This window comes from Oncorhynchus kisutch, linkage group LG14 (assembly GCF_002021735.2).
Source record: "Oncorhynchus kisutch isolate 150728-3 linkage group LG14, Okis_V2, whole genome shotgun sequence".
Classification (NCBI taxonomy): Eukaryota; Metazoa; Chordata; class Actinopteri; order Salmoniformes; family Salmonidae; genus Oncorhynchus; species Oncorhynchus kisutch.
The window spans coordinates 61,484,652-61,490,651 of record NC_034187.2 but is presented as its reverse complement, the minus strand read 5'-3'; positions in this window follow the sequence as shown (position 1 = coordinate 61,490,651).

Here is a 6,000-nt window from a genome sequence, read left to right as displayed (position 1 = left end):
CCTGTGGCAAGCTGGGCGCAGTGCACGCTAGCCATGGTTGCCGGGTGCACAGTGTTTCCTCCGACACATTGGTGCGGCTTCCAGGTTGGATGCGCGCTGTGTTAAGAAGCAGTGCGGCTTGGTTGGGTTGTGTATCGGAGGACGCATGACTTTCAACCTTCGTCTCTCCCGAGCCCGTACGGGAGTTGTAGCGATGAGACAAGATAGTAACTACTAACAATTGGATACCACGAAAAAGGGGTAAAAATAAAAATAACATCAAATTGATCAGAAATACAGGGTAGACATTGTTAATGTTGTAAATGACTATTGAAGCTGGAAACAGCATATTTTTATGGGAATATCTATATAGGTCTACAGAGGCCCATTATCAGCAACTGTGTTCCAATGGCACATTGTGTGACCATCGTTATGATTGGAGGAAAAAGGGGGAGGCCTGCAAGCTGAAGGACACCATCCCAACCGTGAAGCACAGGGGTGGCAGCATCATGTTGTGGGGGTGCTTTGCTGCAGGAGGGACTGGTGCACTTCACAAAATAGATGGCATCATGAGGCAGGAAATGTATGTGGATATATTGAAGCAACATCTCAAGACATCAGTCAGGAAGGTAAAGCTTGGTCGCAAATGGGTCATCCAAATGGACAATGACCCCAACCATACTTCCAATGTTGTGGCAAAATGGCTTAAGGACAAGGTATTAGAGTGGCCATCACAAAGTACTGACCTCAATCCTATAAAACATTTGTGGGCAGAACTGAAAAAGCGTGGGCAAGCAAGGAGCCTACAAACCTGACTCAGATACATCAGCTCTGTCAGGAGGAATGGGCCAAAATTCACCCAACTTATTGGGGTAAGCTTGTGGAAGGCTACCCAAAACGTTTGACCACCCTGACACAGGGATGTTAGTATGTCAGGCTTTGCTCTTCTGTATGTAGGCCAGCAAGAGGAGGCTGAACTGGCTGTTAGCGGAAAGGTCTTCAAACAGAAAGTTTCTGTTAACGGGAAATTGAGGAAGACAAATCGTCCCGAGTTCACCAATGTAGCAGCAGGAGCATCAAAGTTATTGCTTGAATCCGTTCAAATCAATGTGGCTTGTGTGACATATACTTCTGATTGAAGCATCATTCTTCTTTACTGTCAATTATCAAAAAGTGCACGACTTTACGTGGAATTGATGACCCAGTGAGAAGAAACAGGCGTTTCGCTTCACGGTGCGATCACTTCCTGAGACAGAGAGAAACTCAACCATGTCTTCAGATACTCACTTCAGTAACTCTCTATGTCAACCATTCGTTCGATCCTAAAGTGTGTCTGTAGAAAGTTTGAGTTTGGAATATTTGCAGCGTCTTCAGGATCCATTCCCAGTGCGGGCGTCAGCAGGGGATTGGCAGGGGTAAGTGAGGGACCTACCGTAAATCAACTATGAGTGTTGTTCCCTTAACACAGCAGATGATGGTGGGATGCTGTTCAAACGCATGACAGAACACATTCAATCATCATGCGATATTGTTCAAACTGCCCGGCTTTACTGTCATAGATCAGTAATATACTGCTGCCATGCAAGTTTCTCAATTTCTGATTTCTCAAGTTAACTTCAGGATTAGACTGGTTTCTGAGTGAACCTCCAGCTGCCTCCCAGGGTACTGTCTGTGTGTCCCAAATGGAACCCTATTCCCTATATAGTCTAATCAAATTGTATTTGTCACATGTGCCAAATACAACAGGTTACAAGCCCTTGACCAACAACGCAGTTTTAATAAAATAGAGTTAAGAAAATATTTACTAAATAAACTAAAGTTAAAAAGAGTAACAAGAAAATAACAAGAATGAGGCTAAATACAAGGGGTACCGGTACCAAGTCAATGTGCGGGGATACAAGTTAGTCGAGGTCATTTGTGCATGTAGGTAGGGGTAAAGTGACTATGCATAGATAATAAACAGCGAGTAGCAGCAGTGTAAAAACAAAGGGGAGTGATGTAAATGTAAATAGTCCAGGTGGCCTTTTGATTAATTGTTCAGCAGTCTTATGGTTTGGGGGTAGAAGCTGTTAAGGAGCCTTTTGGACCTAGACATGGCACTCCTGTACCGCTTGCCGTGTGGTAGCAGAGAGGACAGTCTATGACTTGGGCGACTGGAGTCTTTGACACTTTTTGGGGCCTTCCTCTGACACCACCTAGGATATAGGTCCTGGATGGCAGGCAGCTTGGCCCCAGTATTGTACTGGGCCGTACGCACTACCCTCTGTAGTGCCTTACGGTCGGATGCAACCGGTCAGGATGCCCTTCGATGGTGCAGCAGTAGAACCTTTTGAGGATCCGGGGACCCATGCCAAATCCTTTCAGTCTCCTGAGGGGGAAAAGGCGTTGTCATGTCCTCTTCATGATTTTCTTGATGTGTTTGGTCCATGATAGTTTGTTGATGATGTGGACAGGAAGTCCAGGATAAAGTTGAGGGAGGTGCTTTGTCCCAGGGTCCTTAGCTTAGTGATGAGCTTTTTGGGCACTATGGTGTTGAAAGCTAAGCTGTAGTCAATGGACCACATTCTCACATAGGTGTCCTTTTGTCCAAGTGGGAAAGGGCAGTGTGGAGTGCGATTGAGATTGCGTCATTTGTGGATCTGTTGGGGCGGTATGCGAATAGGAGTGGGTAGAGGGTTTCTGGGATGATGGTGTTGATGTGAGGCATGACCAGCCTTTCAAAGCACTTCATAGCTACCAATGTGAGAGCTACAGGGCGGTAGTCATTTAGGCAGGTTACCTTCACTTTATTGGGCACAGGGACTATGGTGGTCTGCTTGAAACATGTAGGCATTACAGACTCGGTCAGGGAAAGGTTGAAAATGTCAGTGAAGCCACTTGCCAGTTGGTCCGGGGAAAGTTCTGAGTACACATTCTGGTAATCCGTCTGGCACCGCGGCCTTGTGAATGTTGACCTGTTTAAAGGTCTTGTTCACATCGGCTATGGAGAGTGTGATCACACGGTAGTCTGGAACAGCTGGTGCTCTCATGCATGGTTCAGTGTTGCTTGCCTCGAAGCAAGCATAAAAGGTATTTAGCCCGTCTGGTAGGCCCGCGTCACTGGACAGCTCGTGGCTGGGTTTCCCTTTGTTGTCCATAATAGTTTGCAAGCCCTGCCACATGCGACGAGTGTCAGAGCCAGTGTAGTAGGATTCAATCTTAGTCCTGCTTTGACACTTTGCCTGTTTGATGGTTCATCTAACGGCATAGCGGGATCTCTTATAAGCGTCCAGATTAGTGTCCCGCTCCTTGAAAGTGACAGCTCTTTCCTTCAGCTCAGTGCGGATGTTGCCTGTAATCCATGGCTTCTGGTTGGGATATGTACGTACGGTAACTGTGTGGATGACGTCGTTGATGAAGTCGGGGGCTGAGGTGGTAAACTCCTCAATGCCATTTGATGAATCCCGGAACATATTCCAGTCTGTGCAAAACAGTCCTATAGCATAGCATCCACGTCATCTGACCACTTCCGTATGGAATGACTCACTGGTACTTCCTGCTTTAATTTTTGCATGTAAGCAGGAATCAGGAGGATATAATTATGGTCAGATTTGCCAAATGGAGGGAGAGCTTTGTACGCATCTCTGTGTGTGGAGTGAAGGTGGTCTAGATTTTTTTCCCTCTGGTTGCACATGTGACATGCTGGTAGAAATTAGGTAAAACAGATTTAAGTTTGCCTGCATTAAAATCCCTGGCCACTAGATCGCCACTTCTGGATGAGCATGTTCTTGTTTGCTTATGGTCTTATACAGCTTGTTGTGTGCAGTCTTAGTGCCAGCATCGGTTTGTGGGGGTAAATAGACACCTACAAAAAATATAGATGAAAACTCTCTTAAATAAATAGTGTGGTCTACAGCTTATCATGAGGTGTTCTACCTCAGGTGGGCAATACCTCGAGACTACCTTAATATTAGACATCGCGCACCAGCTGTTAATGACAAATAGACACACACCCCCACCCCTCGTGTTACCGGACGTAGCTGTTCTGTCCTGCCGGTTTACGGAAAAACCAGCTGAATATTATCCTTGTCATCGTTCATGCCACGACTCAGTGAAACATAAAATATTACAGTTTTTATTGTCCCGATGGTAGGATAGTCTCGAACGGAGCTCATCCAGTTTATTCTACAGTGATTGCACGTTGGCCAATAGAACGGATGGTAGAGGCGGGTTACCCACTCGGACGAATTCTCACGAGGCACCCTGATCTTTGCCCCCTGTATTTCCTTCTTTTCTTCATGTGAATGACAGGGATTTGGGCCTTGTCTGGGAGCAACATTATATCCTTCACGTCAGACTCATTAAATAAAAAATCTTCGTCCAGTTTGAGGTGAGTAATCGCTGTTCTGATATCCAGAAGCTCTTTTAGGTCAATGTGAAAAAACACACAAAATAGCGCAATTGGTTAGGAGCCCGTAAAACGGCAGCCATCACCTCCGGCGCCATCCCCTCTGGCACCCCTATGGGACTTGATCAACAGTAGAGGTGGTGCCATTGGAGATATAGCCTGTGTCCTGGTTGTTTTGTTTACAGACATAGTAAAGCCAACTTTAAAAATAAGGGTTTTGAAGCTATTGAGCGCATTCCAGTCTTAGGTTCCGAAAATAGCTTGTGTTTGTATTTCAATAGCTGCAGTGTAAATCTGATCATGTGTTTAATGCTGCTGGTAATAACTGGGTCAGTTCAACAAGACAAGATAGCTCCTCCTCTGGTGTGTGTGTGTGTGTGTGTGTGTGTGTGTGTGTGTGTGTGTGTGTGTGTGTGTGTGTGTGTGTGTGTGTGTGTGTGTGTGTGTGTGTGTGTGTGTGTGTGTGTGTGTGTGTGTGTGTGTGTGTGTGTGTGTGTGCACGCCTGCGTGCCTTCCTTATAATTCTGGTATCTTTAGGTGCCATGTTGAATTTGTACGCTTCTCAACACTCATTTTAAAGTGCTGGTTCAGGAACAACTATTGGGTGCCAGGGTGCTACTGTCAAAGTGAATAAATACTCTAACTCAATCATGTCCCTCTCACATGCTTATAACATATCCCCCTTTGTCTGTCAAGCCGTGACTCTGTCCCTTGTGTCACCCGTAGTGATGGGCCATACAGTTCAGAATCCCAGACCTCAGCAGCCAATTACCCACTCCTCCAGTCATATAGCGGTCGGTTGTTAATGCTGTGGGTATTTTTGTCCAAGGGCACAATAGAGTTTAGGCTGCTGCTTATTTGAAATATTAAAGTGGAACTACTCAGCGGTTTTTGCTGAGAGTACATTATGGCACCATGCACCTACGTATGTGACTTTATAAATCCACCAATGTGAATTTACAGTGTAATGGAGTTTTAAAATAAAATAATGCTAGCAGAGCTCACGAAGAGGTGGAAAGACCCTGCTGGTCATCTATGAATGCTTGAACATCTTGGCCATGTACTGTTATAATCTCCACCCAGCACCGCCAGAAGAGGACTGGTCATCCCTCATAGCTTGGTTCCTCTCTAAGTTTCTTCCTAGGTTCCAGCCTTTCTAGGGAGTTTTTCCTAGCCACTGTGCTTCTACATCTGCATTGCTTGCTGTTTGGGGTTTTAGGCTGGGCACTTTGTGACATCAGCTGATGTAAGAAGTTAAGGTGAAACTTATTCCTCTCTGTCTGTCTTCCTCTCTTTCCTTCCCTCTATCTGTCCTCCCCTCTTTCCTTCTCTCTGTCTGTCTTCCTCTCTTTCCTTCTCTCTATCTGTCCTCCCCTCTTTCCTTCTCTATATCTGTCTTCCTCTTTCCTTCTCTCTATCTGTCTTCCCCTCATTGCAATGTGAACTAAGGTTATGTCAATTTCATGAAGAGAAGAGAAGATTACAACTCTAGCCCACCTATCTGTGGTTGCATGATTTATTACAGTCATAAGACCTCTCACAGGGCCCCGAGCCTTACTGCGGCCGGTTTGTCTTTGTTTGCTCTTTGTTTCCAGTGTTGAGAGGACATGATAACATTTAGCTAATATAGGACA